This window comes from Drosophila montana, unplaced genomic scaffold (assembly GCF_035044405.1).
Source record: "Drosophila montana isolate Dmon_TW-CO22-7 unplaced genomic scaffold, ASM3504440v1 contig_779_1, whole genome shotgun sequence".
NCBI lineage: Eukaryota > Metazoa > Arthropoda > Insecta > Diptera > Drosophilidae > Drosophila > Drosophila montana.
The window spans coordinates 499,555-514,050 of NW_026999075.1; the positions used below are offsets into that span (position 1 = coordinate 499,555).

The 14,496-nt window shown below is 38.5% G+C and overlaps 1 protein-coding gene and 1 long non-coding RNA gene across 3 annotated transcripts in view; one reads left to right on the forward strand and one right to left on the reverse strand.

Moving 5' to 3' along the window:
* The window catches only part of REPTOR (repressed by TOR), a 32,954-nt gene extending 18,564 nt beyond the window's left edge, over nucleotides 1-14,390 (reverse strand). Inside the window, exons 1-2 of one of the 2 annotated variants that reach the window (XM_064698535.1) lie at nucleotides 14,304-14,390; nucleotides 5,663-5,727 (exon numbers count right to left, since the gene is read on the reverse strand). The gene's annotated coding sequence lies outside the window, so the exon portion shown is untranslated. Of the gene's footprint in view, nucleotides 1-772; nucleotides 1,001-5,662; nucleotides 5,728-14,303 lie in introns of those variants that run through there. The other variant, XM_064698536.1, reaches the window with a different exon arrangement.
* Nucleotides 1,971-4,023, forward strand: LOC135439751 (uncharacterized). Its single transcript, XR_010438169.1, has 3 exons — nucleotides 1,971-2,917; nucleotides 3,078-3,433; nucleotides 3,506-4,023. It is a non-coding gene; the product is annotated as an uncharacterized LOC135439751 (long non-coding RNA).
* Nucleotides 14,391-14,496: the final 106 nt, after the last annotated feature.

Here is a 14,496-nt window from a genome sequence, read left to right on the forward strand (position 1 = left end):
TGTTGTTGTTGGTATTGACGTACGGCTTGAAGTGTGATAGTTAAAAGAATGAAGCTGTTGTCGCTTTATTTTCAACTGCTAGACTCTGACACTGACACTTGATGGCACACGTTAGGTTCGAACATATAACGTAAATTTGCTTTATAATTATGGCAAAAATTTACAACAACTTTAAGCTTTCGTGGACGCTTTTCTAAACGTTTTGTTTTTGTTGCTGTCAATTTTGCGGTAATTTCGACCGACCAGCTGAGCGCGATGCGAACAACTGATCAAAGCACGCGCTGAGAACTCGAGAAAAAAGCAAAGCTCGCTCTGCACGCGCGTTTGTGTGCGTGTGTGTGTGTTTCTGTGTGTGTGTGTGATGGGGAGTGTGTGAGTGGATAGGCAGACGTCGACGCCAACGTAAGAATTTTTGTAGTCAAATTCCAGCACTCTTTAAATTTGGCAGCTTTGTTTTTTTTTTATTTATATTATTATTATTTAATGTTTGTGGCTTTATTTATTTATGCAAATATGCTTAGCTTTTTTTGTTGCTTTGCGCGTTTTTATGTGATTGAATATTAAAACTAGTTCGCATTGTCTGAACGAGTGTGTTTAAATAAAAGCCTGGCACCTGAGTTGATTTACTTAAACTTGTATGACCAGAGCGCTTTTTGTTGCCGTTTTTCTGACTTGTTTTAATCGTACACTAATTGAATTATGAGCACAACAACTACTACTTTGTAATTAAATTTATAATTTGTTTAACATACATATATGTTTCTGTATTTACTTTGATTTGCACGCTTTGCATTGACGCTCGTTCTTCATTCTATCAGCGTTTCTGGCATGTACAAAACGACAATAAAAATAATTTTTGTGTTTTATTTTGATTATCGCACTCTGCACTATGTGAGTGTGTGTGTTGACTGCTGTTACACACACAAATGCACCCATGAATTGTGTTTCGCTGCGTTCCGTGTCCGCGCTTGTCAAACGTTCTTGACCGATTGATAAAGTTTTGAAAGCTCGGCGACAAAAACACACCAAGTACAGCAAGCGAAAGCTCACGCGCTCGATGATTTGTTTTGATTGTTCAGCTGTTTGGTCGCAGCAGTCAGAGAGAGAAAGAGAGAGGGCAGTCGCGTGTGCGCATGTCGCTCACCCACACATTTACAGTCAGTAGCGGCAGTAGACCGACGTTTTTGTCTCTTCGTCTGTTGCTTCTTTCACTTCCACTTTTCCATTTGGGTTCTTGAATGCCTGCGCTGGGGGCATGCGGCAGTGGAGAGCAGCAAAGTAACGACCGCGCAGCTGCTCGGGTACAGTCTGTTGCGTTTGTTGTTGTTTTGGTTTTTTTTATTTTTGTGCGCCTTTTTCATTTGTTTTTGTTCGCATTGCTTGGCAGTTTGTTTTTCCCCATTTGATTAATAAATAAAATTATTTACAAAGCTTCCGCTCGCGCTTTTTCTTACTCTTTCTCTCTCTCTCTCTCTCTCTCTCTACACTGCCACAACCCATCCGTGTTTTTTGCTTTTGTTTTTTGACGTCACTTATGTTGTTTACTTCGGGGCAGGCGGCTTGTTTTCATTTTCTTGCGCATTCGCATTGTTATTTCTGTTGTTCTTGCTTTTTTTTTGTGTAATGCAAATTTCTGTTATGAAATTGTCTGGCGCTTTCATTTGTATTTTGAATTTCGCAAAAAGAATCTAGTTGAGCATTGAAACAATACTATAATATCAGAACGATTTTATTTATAGCAAAAAACAGCAACAGAAAATAGATGGAAGCGAGAAGTCTGCGCACTTTGAGAACCGTTGCATGCGCCAGCGTTTCGATGCTGACGCTGCTGTTTTTTCAACTCTATTGGTTTGTTTATAGCACTCAGTAATGGCATATAAAAAATAATAATAATAATAATGGAATTCGCACAACTATATCGTTTTTTTTTTACTATATACATATTTATGTACTTTGTATGTATGTATGTGTGCATGAGAATCGAATATCAGCTCAGCTTAAGTTTGCTTTGGCTTACTTTTTTCATGCTGCCATTTTACACAATTCATTCCGATTGGAGGTTCTAAGCATAAGGCTGATGCAATATGTCATAAGCAAAGTGTAATCAAAATTTCGAAATGGGAAGCCTGCACAATAATGTTTTTCGGCTTTGATGTATAAGTAGAAGAATTTCCAAAAGGAATATGCTAAAAGGGTGTACGGTGTGGCAACTCTATACGGCAATTCATTGTGGTAGCTCTGGAAGTATTTTGTTTGCTCAAATGACAGTGTTAGGAAGCGTTTATATGTTATATGCAAAGCTAAAATAAAAATTGCATTGTAAAAATAATTTTATAAAATTAAAAGACATCTTATTGAAAAGAAGGAAATGTAAATGTGTGACACGCATTTGAAATCAAATACTTATTGTGAAATTTGTTTTTATATATCACTTTTTAGGAATTGATAATGGATATAAGTTTATTTACATTGAAAATCAGACAAAAACAACAGATTCGGTTCTACCTAATTTTCAAATTGCAATTCACTGGAAACATAAATCCAATAAGCAATTGAAATTATCTTGTATGCCTGCTGTATAAGCCAACTTCAAAGCGGAAAATTAAGTCGTATTGGTAATTCAATGACAATCGAACTGACGCACGGAAAATTTTGCCTAGGGGCTGCTGCTGCTACTGCTGCTGCAGACAAATCACAGCCATGTCCTTGAATGGCAAATTGCGACACAGCAAAATGAAAACAGCGCGTGTAGGTAAACATGGTCGGGAGCCGACGCGACGCGCAAGGATGTGACAAAAACAACAATCAGTGAAGCGCTCTTCAGGAACAGTCGTTCCAGGATATATACATATGTAGACATGCCAAGGATGCCAGACTGCACACACGCACACGCCCGCCGACTTCAAGGATCCACGCGGTAAACGATTGTCAAGGACGTGGGCGCCGGCGTCTATTTGAGTATTTACTAAACAGCACCTAAAGCAGACGCCTACGCCGCGACTTATGAGGCGTGGGCGTTACGGCTGACAAGCACCGGTTTATTTATTTTTCTTCCTTTTCTTATATTTTTTTTGCAGCCCTCTCACCCATCCCCCCGCTTGGCACTTTCACTTTTCCTTCGTGAAGCAGGGTCGTCGTTGTCGGGTTCATGGCAGTCCGAAGCATCGGGACCTTGGACACTTGTGGGCGTCGCCAGTGTTGCCACTCCGCCACCCATAAACTGTGGGCGTTCGCTTTTCGCAAGCTACTTGTGTATTCCTTATGCTGCCGCGCGCGTTCATTTTAATTAAATGCAAAGCATTTGACAAGCCACAGCATAAATATGCTTTAATTAACAAAAAGCTATCACGTTTTAAGGGTCTGGCAACGCCAGTTGCCGAGCAGTGGCAGCCAAGAAGCGTACGTGTGTTATTAATTCATTTGGAAAATTTAGGTATTGTTGATTACTTTCCAGGATGAATATTCAAAATCTATTTGTACTATATATTATTAACCAATATTCTAGGCATTCAGAAAGGATATTACAACTGTCGGCACCCAGTGTATTACTTTGCCCAACTTGTTTTTGTTATGAATGTGAAGAAGCACAACAAAAATGCGACAGCAGACTGGCAAAGACGTCAAGGACATGGGGTTGAGTGAAGCCTGCGCTTGACACTGGGGCTTGTGTACAGAGCGTGGGCTTTTATTATGCGAGCGCATGCCAGAAAGAGAGTGGTAGCGGGAGAGAGCAAGAGAGTGTGGCTGTCCAGCGTTTGCCCAAGGATTTCAAGCGAAATTCTGCGTCGTAATTTTCAATATGGCAGCTAAAAATCTCCACAGTAACCCCCACGCACGCAAGCCCCATTTCAAGAGAGGGGCGAGGTGGCAGCCGGCAAATGCGTACAACGAAAATATGGTATTTACATACATAATATAATATATGTATATTATGTAGCCTGGATGGACGCACGCAGACATTGTTGGCGTTGTTGTGACGCGTATCGATTTGTTTATGTTTATTAAATGAAAATTCACAAGGGATCAGTTGGGGCTAAGGGATGGGGCTGCTAATTGGTAGCGGTAAGATGGTGGGAAGTTTTCATGGCTACGCCATAAAAAGGAGAATTAAACTTGTTTAAAATTTCACAGAATTTTTATTGGGTAGGAAAAAAATGGGTTTCGTGGAAATTTTGTGTGTATGTGTATATGAGCGAGAGAGAGAGAGTGAGGATAAGCCTCTGATTAACAAGTCCAAATTGCTTTGAAATTTTGAGAAGCGCAAAGAAAGGAACGTTGGGTTGAGAAGTTACAAATACCAAGAACAAGAAATAAGTAGCTAATTTTTGGTAAAAATATATAATTAGATTACGTCAAATTACAAGATTAGATATTTGAGAGCATTTTTTAAATAATTGCTTTATTTTTATTTTCATGAGATGAAAAGGATGATAAGCCTCGATTGTTAAATCTTAATGATTGGTTAAACATAACTAATAAGGCTTAATCAAATTCTAATTTTTTATCATTTATTTTTAAGTGGATTTTAAATAGTTGAAGACACACATTAGACTGCTTTATAAAATGACCAGTTTTATCGAACTTTTTAAAAACTATCAATCAGTTAAATTTTCGAACTTACATGCACTTTGCATGTGATTGAAGCCATTCAGCAATTTACTCAAATAAATAATATGATAATAATTTTTTTGTATTTTTCCAATTTTGTTTTTGTGCTGATTCGTGCGCTTAGCGTTCATTGGCCCCTTTTAGCAGCGCACAAATTATATACTACATCTCCGATAAAAACAACAAAACACAATAACATTTTCAGCAACTAAGCGTTTTTCTACATAGTATAGACGTATAGGCCAAAACGTAGACGTAGTGTAAAGCCATTGACTTTTCCACAATGCTTAAGTCAAGTTCAGGGCCAGTTGGAGCTGCGCTATTTGGTCATTTTTTCTTCTTTTTTTAAGCAGTTGCCTTATCGAGCTACCAAACACATGACAACCAGATATATGACCATTATCTGAGACAGTTATATGTGTACTAGATATAGCATATTATCACTACAGTCTGGCACGTCATAGCGACAATGACAACAAATAATTTTAGCTGCCCCATTGAGTCCAATTTGAATCATCCAAGGAAATTTAATTATATTATGCAAATACGCGTGACAAAGTCAAGCAAAATGTGGGCGTTTTCAGTGATTATTTGGCAGCAGATTTTCACGTAGCTGCCGCACTGCTATAATTATAGAGAACAGCTAATATTGTACTTAATGTGGAAATTTACATTAGTAATATGTTGTTGAGAAGCGCAGAGAAAGGCGCTTTGAGCATAGCACGGCTATAAAGCTTTAATGATAATCTAATATAAATAATAACGCATATCTAGCGTAGTTTTGGTTCCTTAATAGAATTCGTAACTTTACTTCTTTATACTATCTAGTTTCCTTTCTCTACAATGATATTTCAAAATATTGTTGTTCTATTCTGATTGTATTTAAGATAAGTATGCGTACAGATAAGAATGAAGCAACTCAGCAACGGACGGCAGAAATAAGTGTACTCATAGAAACCTTTCAAGTGGTTTATAGACTCGCAAATTTCACAACAAAGCTCTAATAAATATAATTATTTTAATCTGAATATAGCCTTATAAGGCAAACACTCACCTTTTCAGTAACAGCTACTATAAAAACCATTTTTAGGCAGCTTCTTAATCAAAGCAGGCAGCTGTCTATAAGAAAAATTAAAACAGAGAGATATAAAATGTGGAAGTGAATTGTGTAAAATATTTTATATGTGTTAGAGATTCTGGAAACTACAAATAACAACAAAATAAATATTTATACGTGTGCCAAAAGTCCCAGAAATGGGTATATACAGCTTCGAAGAAAAATGCCGTACAAAATGTTCTATTTTTGTAAAAGTAATTTTAAATTTAGTAAGAAACATCCTTGCTTTGAAAATGTACAATAATTATATAGAACTAGAAATAATCCAAACGACTTATCTAAGGATTTTTATCTTATATTTGTTCCTTAGAGTGTAATTCTATTCCTTGAGTCTCCAGGTTTCATTTGAATATGAATATTTTTAAAAAAGTTTTAAATAAACATTTAGTAATAAAAGTTCTTAACATTTAAATGTATATTTTATTATTAGGTACGGGTATAAAGCTTTCGTATCTTGGTTTATAGCATTTTTAATAGGAAAATATATACATATGCATTTAAGTGCAAAATATATGTGCTGAAAAACTTGTGTGGGTCTCAGTTCATTGATTGCAGACGACTTGGACGACTACAGCAGCAGCAGCAGCAGCAGCAGCAGCAGCCGCAGTCGCGGTCGCCTATATGTTTTCTATATGTTTGACAATGCGGAAGTTGTTGAAATATAACAAATCCAAGGCGAGAAACAAAGAGAAACTGCATGTGCATATAAAAGATATAAAAATGTATCTCTCGCTGTGTGTCTGCAGTTGCAACAAAGCGCAGGCAGGCGGTCTATGTCTATATATGTATATATATATGGCCGATATATGCAAGTTCACGATCCGGCAAGTAATTAATGGATAGCACTTAGAGTGTTAATGTCAGCGTAGAATCCAAAAGCCACAAATCGAGGAAACTTACCCGAAAAACCAACAAAAGATAAAACGCCGACAAGCGAAATGCGATTAAGGAAAGCAAACGAAGCGAAAGATAGACACAAAGATAAATCGTGCGGGGGAGTTACAAAAAGTCAATGTGAACAGATTACTGAGACGCACGAATAACTATTTAAGGATTCAACAATAACAAATTTGAAAATAAAGGATTTAAGAGCGAAACTCGAAACCGGAATACGAATTGTACGCGACGCGAACCGTCCGCTGCCAGGAGTAGACACAACCGACCTGTCCGAATTGCACTCGATAACTGTGTCAGTGTGTAGCGATGGAATGCCCGTAAACTGAGAAATTCAGAGAGAGGGAGAGAGAGAGAAAGAGAGAGAGAGACAGGCAGAGAGAGAGTGAACGAATCCCAGTATCACACTGGATGTGAGACTCTCCTGTTGGATTTGTTGGCGGCGGCGGGGCAGATTGGAATACAGCCACCACCAGCAGCAGCAACACCATCATCAACAGCACCACCACCACCACCACCAGCTGGAGAGCAAGAGAAATTTCTTGTTTGTGTATCCTGCCTGGCATATCCTGGCCAGAGACGCGGAGATAATAAAAGAAAACTATAAAGGAGTTGTTCAAGGCATCACGAAGTTTAGATACCCTCGCCAACCTGCTACAGATAAACGATATAATATTTATATAAACGATATAATATTTATATATATAGCAATTTGACGATGCTGAAAAAATAAACCGGCATTGCCCGGCTCAAATGAATAATGTTGACATTTCAATTGTAGCGAAATTGTTTGTAGAATTCGCGAAGATGAAATTTCCACCGCTGTCCCTAAGCCCTCCCAAGGCTCGCAAAATCTATTAATCACCAATCAGATGAAAACAAATTTGTAATAAAAACGTGAAAAAAAACTAAATAAACTCCGGCTAAAAGACTCATTACGAATTTATAGAAGACCACATATTTAATAATTTAAATTAAAAACATAAAAATTGTGTCTTACGACTTCTTGAGGGTTCGAACCCTTAACATCATCCTTAGAGTGCGCCGCTTATCCCACTACGCTACTCAATCCACTTTGTGGGCTCTGCCAAAGAATACATTTGACAATCCCGACTTAGTGCTAACTTTCGATCCCAAAGAAAGCTTCCATACAAATATCAGATTCGTACTTCTTAAGATTAAGGCTTTGCGTTGGTCGCCAATCAGTCGGTCGGGACAAACTCTTTTATATATATGTATATGTACTTCTTCCATCTAGTATAGGTTTCGTCACATTATTAGAATACCTTTTGCAAGGGTATTTGAAAAAGGGAAACCTTGACAGACAAAAACTAACCCCAAAAAGGCAAAGGCTGTTGAATGCTTTCCGAGTATCCTTAAGTAGCATAGCGAAATCTTTAGGACTTTTCCTTCTGTTTTGAGTCGATTTACTAACGTGTTTGGCCAGCAAACGACGCGGGGTGGAAAGCGCCGGCGGCCCAACTTCCCGGTGTGTGTGTGTGTTTGTGTGTGTGTGTGTGGTGTGTGCGAGTGAGTAATCGCCTGCGCCTGGCAACAGGACTCCTTTTTTTATAACTTCAACATTTATTACTCACTTTTACTGGAGTAATACAAGCAACACATAGGCCACAGCAAAGTACAGTAAAACTTGCCATTTAGTCGGTGGACAAAAGATGAAAACAAGCCGGGGGTTAGTTCAGGAGGGGGAGTAACAGCCCTGGCTGGGCATTAGAGGGATAAACTTGTAGTTCCCGCTAAATTAATTTAAATTATGTCTCCATCTTTAACTAGTTTTACATGATTTACAATTCCTCTCAAACATTCACTTGATCCTTTTTGTAACCCAGACTTTTGTGATCATATGTTGTCTTAAATATTGGAAAAAAATTGACTTGAAACTCTTATGAATTTAGGGAACTTAGAAAAATCGTATTCATTTTTAATAGATTCAAAATTTAGAGCTTACCCAATGACCAACATATTCAGACACAATCGTGTACACACATAAGGTAAGGATCTATAAAGTGTGATAACTAGCAAAGTAATTGGAAAAACGAGAAAGAAAGATAATCTTCAGCATGCCGAACTTTTAATACCCTTGTAGACATTTGCCTAACGGTTTTGCAGACATGTGAGAGTTTGATGAAAATATTTTGGAAAAACAGAATATTTTCACATAAAAAACTAGTTTTTCGATGGATTCTTCCTATAGTGCTATATAATATAGTGCGACATTGATAAGCTTTGGTTCCTATGTAAGCATCATAGTTTAACTAATAATAGCCGAGTTTGGTCAAGATATCTTGATAAACAGAAAAGTTTTTTATACAAGAACCTACCTTTCGACTGATCATTCCTATAGCAGCTCTATGATACAGTGGTTCGATGTTGATAAGATTCTGAATATACGTAGGAAAGAAATATAACTTATAGATGCCAAATTAGGTCAAAATATCTTGAAAAATAAAAAGTTTTCCATACGAGAACCTACTTTTCGACCGATCGTGCCTGTGACAGCTATATGATAAATTGATGCGATCTGACTGGAGCCGACATATGTACTGCCTGCAACAGAAAGACAGACCCATTTAATCTGAGAGACTAGCTTGCGTATAAACAGACAATTTCAACTCGGCTGTTGATGCTGATTTAGAATATATATACTTTGTGGGGTTGGGTACGTTTCCTACTATGGGTAACACATTTCATGACAAAATTAAAGTACCCCCTACAAGGGCATAACAAGAGAAGGACACAGGTTTTGTTGAAAATCAAATAAGATTAAAAACACTTTACCGGGAAATATGAAATTTCGCAAATCGAATGTAGTCTTGTATATTCAATATTTAATCATTCATATGATATCACATGACTGGACATTAATTAAATTGAATTCCCAGAAATACAAGAAGCATCTTCTTGCTTACTTCCCACCCCTCGCTAGCTACTGAGCTATGTATGTGTATGTGTGTGTGTGCGTGTGTGTGTGTGTGAGGACAATTGTTATTTAAGGTTGAATTCTCACTGAGCAGAACTTGTGACGCATGCGAACAATGGGTAAGAAGACAACCCGCTGCCCTAGATAGAGTCGGGAAAGCATCTTTAGGAACTAGGATTATTATTATGATTGTACCTCGAACGCTTTATGCCAATTCGGAATTCCAGTTTGGCCGAATACAAAAGCGCTGCACATAAAAACATTAACTTTTGTCCCACTACCAGGGAGGGAAGCTGAAAACCAAACCGAACTGAGGATCTTCCATGCAGTATGTGAGCTCCAGACAATGGCGAAGACAATAAAAGTTGAGGCAACCCTATTTCGGCTTATTTTTATGTTACTTTTATGTTTTTCCAATTTTTCACGAGCAGAGCGATTTACGTGAATGTGTGTAAAGTACTTAGGTGCGCTTTTCCCTAACCCCCTCCACACCACCCCGCCCCGCCCCGCCCCACTCCACTCCACTCCACTCGGATGCCTCCCTCCGTCGCTGAGCAATTCATTTCAATAGAAATGTAAATAACAAATTTTAATAATAATTGAAATGGATTTGCCAAGGAAACCCCTAAGGGTGGATGCAGTCCATCCATCCCATTCCCGAATTGTATGTGGCAACCCACAGTTAACAGTTCCTCGAGTAATTTTCTACTATGCAGATTGAAAAGTTTTCAACGATACCTGGAAAACTGCGTGCAAATGACGCGATGATTTATAAACTGTTTTAAATCGCTTCAATTGAGTTGAAAGAGGTTTTCAATCGATTTCACGGTGCATGCATAATTGAGATTCAAGGAAATAAACACACGGAATACCCAAAGATGATTTGTAACCCTCCCATTGTGAGCGTGTGCATCGGGTATGCTAAGGAGTCGGGCAAGATCGAATGGTTAAAGGATCTCAAGAGTTATCGAAACGGTTCACATTTGACTTATAAGTTTTATAAAGTTAAGTTGAAGGGGTTAATACGTGAGGGAAACTAATGGATCATTATAATCGGCCCGTAATATTTATTCAAAAAGTTTGGGCTATTCGAAGATGGAGTTCTTGAGAGTTCATCATCTGAGTTTGTTTTAAGAACTTATATGTATCAATTATAATTGTTCAAAATTTATATGATAAGTAAGGTAAAGTTAAAGATAATGAAAATATAAAAAAAAAAACAAGTAAGAGGTTCTAGTCGGGAGCTCCCGACTTGGGGATACCCTGAACTCTCTTCTTCGCGCTACGCGCTCGTTTGCTTTAGTAGTAATAAAGAAAAATTAAAATAAAAAAAAATTGTTTCCTTGGCAGGGATCGAACGCACAACTAACCGCACCACTTGCCGCCGACTCTACTTAAGAGCCACACCAATAAATGAGATTTAATGAGAAAAAACCAATTAAAATAGCAGCACAGAAAACAATACAATCGCAATTGCAATGCTGTTGACAGAATTCAAAGCAGACTCGCATGAATGTACATGTATACAGAAATTCTTGGAATTTGCGCTAGCTGCTGTTGTGTTTATTAACGGATCCTAATGATCTTACATCTTATTATAGAATAGAATATAGAATAATCGATTACCTGGAAACGAGGCAAGTTATCGAATATCGGAAACAAATTCGATCTTCGCGGGCACAAGGAGGACCTACAGCTAAAATTTCAAGTCTCTAGCTCTTATAGGTTCCGAGATCCTTGCGTTCATACATACGGACGGACAGACGGACATGGCTAGATCGACTCGGCTGTCGATGCTAAACAAGAATATATATACTTTATGGGGTCGGAGATGCTTCCTTCTGCCTGTTACATACATTTGCACAAATACATTAAACCCTTTTTACCCATTTTCAATGGGTTCAGGATATAAAAAGATAAAGAAGCATCGCTAAGTAACTATACATATTTCTCAAGGATTTCCGACCGGATCTCATTTTATTGTATAGGCCTAAGAATATTTCCCCAGTACAAAAAATTTTTTGGGGAGCCAATCTTCAAAATAATGAAATTTAGGTGAGGTTTATTATATTCTTCAGGCATAGTCGGAGCTAGTTATAAACTATTTAAAGCTGAACTTTAACCAATTTGAACTTTAACACAGCTTAACAGTCAAAGGGCTCACTTTTAGCCAGACACCACTTGAACTCGGATCACGTAACATTTGCATTCTTCTAACAAGCCTCCAATTATTTGGAAGATAAATGAACTAAAAACTTTTCTTAGGGAAGAACAGAAGATTTTTTGATGAATTGCTACCAAAAATTAACATTAATTTGCAGTGTCAGTGGCTGGCGGCGTTTTGAACCTAACACTTCCTGCCCCCAGGCAACCGGTTTCAGCTGGATCCTTTTGTCCACAGAGTCTATTGTTTTCGTCCAGTTACGTAGGGTTTTGCACGTGTGCACAAATTAGCAGAACTGGTTCCAAAAATTTACCGGGCCTTTGCCTTATGTTTTTCTTGAATTAGGAAAAGGAACCACATGAAAGTAGTTTTGCTCCAGGGGCGCTTTTACCTATTGGCATTGTTCTAAAAGGGGCGAAACAGATGGGCAGCCGAAGGAAATTATGAAAATTCTATTGTTTTCGTTTTCCTAGCGATGGCTAAGCCTAGCAGGGATTTCAGCCGTGTGAAGTCGGTCTAGTAAATATAATCTAAAACTAAGTTTTGATTTACGAGTTGTAAAGAGGGAGAGTATAATCAAGATTTACAATAAATAAGGAACCATTGTTTCTCTTAAAAACCAAAGCTTATTGGAAATACTGGAAGATTTTCTTGCAATTACATTTCCAATTGAATTCCCTAACGATCAGCCCCTCGAATGAATCATTCGGCGGCAACCACGTGGTAGAAAGATTCGACGAAAAAACGCAATGAAATTCCATTCAAAAAACTACATGGAACAAAAGGCATTTGAATAACTCGCCGTACTTGTAGGCATGTAAAGGAATTAAAAAACGCTTTAAAAAACCAGACCGTATTGAAGGAAACGCCGCACAGCATATATTCACTCACTGCCAAAAGCAAATCAACCCCTCAAGGCTGTGGGCCCCCGGGGGTGCAACCATGTAAGGGGTGCACACGTACACACAGCACAGCGTGAGATGCGTGTAAATTTCTAAGCCATTACAATGTCACTGGGTCCTTGGAAGCACCCTAAAATTGCCAAGGCAAGAAGACATTGCAGGCGAAGTTCCGAAGGACAAGGGTTGAGGGTTAGGTTAAACTTCAGTCTGAGGGGAGGCAAAGGCGCACGAGTTACCGAAGCATAACATGAATGAGTAAATCTCAATATACACACGCACACACACACACGCAAGCACACACATTAATGCTTGGGGATGATTGGACCTGCAATGTGGAGGCAGCAGCAAGCTTTTTGGATTAGAGCTTCCAAGATGGCGATCATTGGTTGGTTAAAAGCGCTGGCACAGTTAAAAGCTTCATTCCAGGACACTACATTAGGAGAAAAAAAATAGAGATGATACTTCACTCCGAGATTAATTATTTTTTGAAAGTCCTCTAATTTGATTGAGAAGGATATCCATTTTTTCTATTGCTAAAAGTCGCCACCTAATTAATATATTGTTTAGGTGAAAAACAAAACACAGGAAAAACGCTGAAAAATCACTTTTACCAAATAGAATTATTTATATACATACATGTTAATGATAATCTTTAATCAGGGATTGAAAAAAATTACGTCCAATGGCAGATACATACATATATCCGTTAGAGCTTTCACTGCCGTCAAAAATGTTGAATTTATCCAAAAGAACATTTTCCAACACTTAGAACACATCTTAAGAAATCGTCCGGGTTTGATCACCAGCAAAGTATACAGCCCAACAGCTTTACCTCGTGATAATGCTTTTGGGCGAACAATTCTGTTTGGGTTTTTAACAATCACAATCACAAGTCAAAAGCAAAGAGCAATTAATTACCGCCTAGCAGAAGCGTCGCTCAGAGAGTTAAAGCTTGTTAAGTTTCTCTCATTACTGCACGACGCGAAGATCAAGAATATGCAAATAGGTGAAGATTGTGCATCTCACACACACATGCACAGAGTCGTAAAGTTGTGGGGGAGGGTCCAGTGCCATGAATGAATGGCATGTGCAGAAGTGTGTCATGCAGTGGGAATGAGAGAGAGAGAAAGAGAGCGCGATAGTTGCAGGGCGCACAGATGCATAAGTGTGGCATGCAGCATGCAAGCTGCACTCTTTGGCACACATTTTGCAGCTGGCAAAGTTTTCGCGCCAATTTGCGCGACCACAAAAATATGTAGCAAGCAACAACACAAAATCACAACACACAACAGCAGCAGCAACAACAAATAACAGGTTTACAACGGCTGACTGACCGACTCGTTGCCATGGTGAAGGTTGCAATAGAAGCAGCAGAAGCCAACACACCATGACAGCAACACATTGCAACCAGTGTAAAAATGCAAGCAACATCACGTTTTTCGGGCAGCCTTTTTGTGCTTCGTTTTTTTTTTGTGAATTTTACTTTGCGTTTATGGCAAACGCTTTATGGTAATTAGCGGAGGCGGGGCACAGCCACACGCACACAATCTGGTTTTGTTACGCTTTGTTCTGTGTAACAACACAAAGCATTTCACATACATACACGCATATGCATGTTGAGTAAAGTATATACAACAATATACATACACAGTTGTATGAGCTAATTGACAGCGCACTTACCTAGCTGCAATTTATGAAATTCTTGCACATTTGCACGAAATACACAAATTATAATCTATATATTTCTTTCTTTTCCAAGAACTTTGAGGCAATAGCAGCGCAGCACGCAGGTGTAGTTGAACACTATTTACCATTCGCTTTTGCGTTTGCTATTCTACACACAGGGTTGCATATTGGCGCGCGCGCGCGTAAG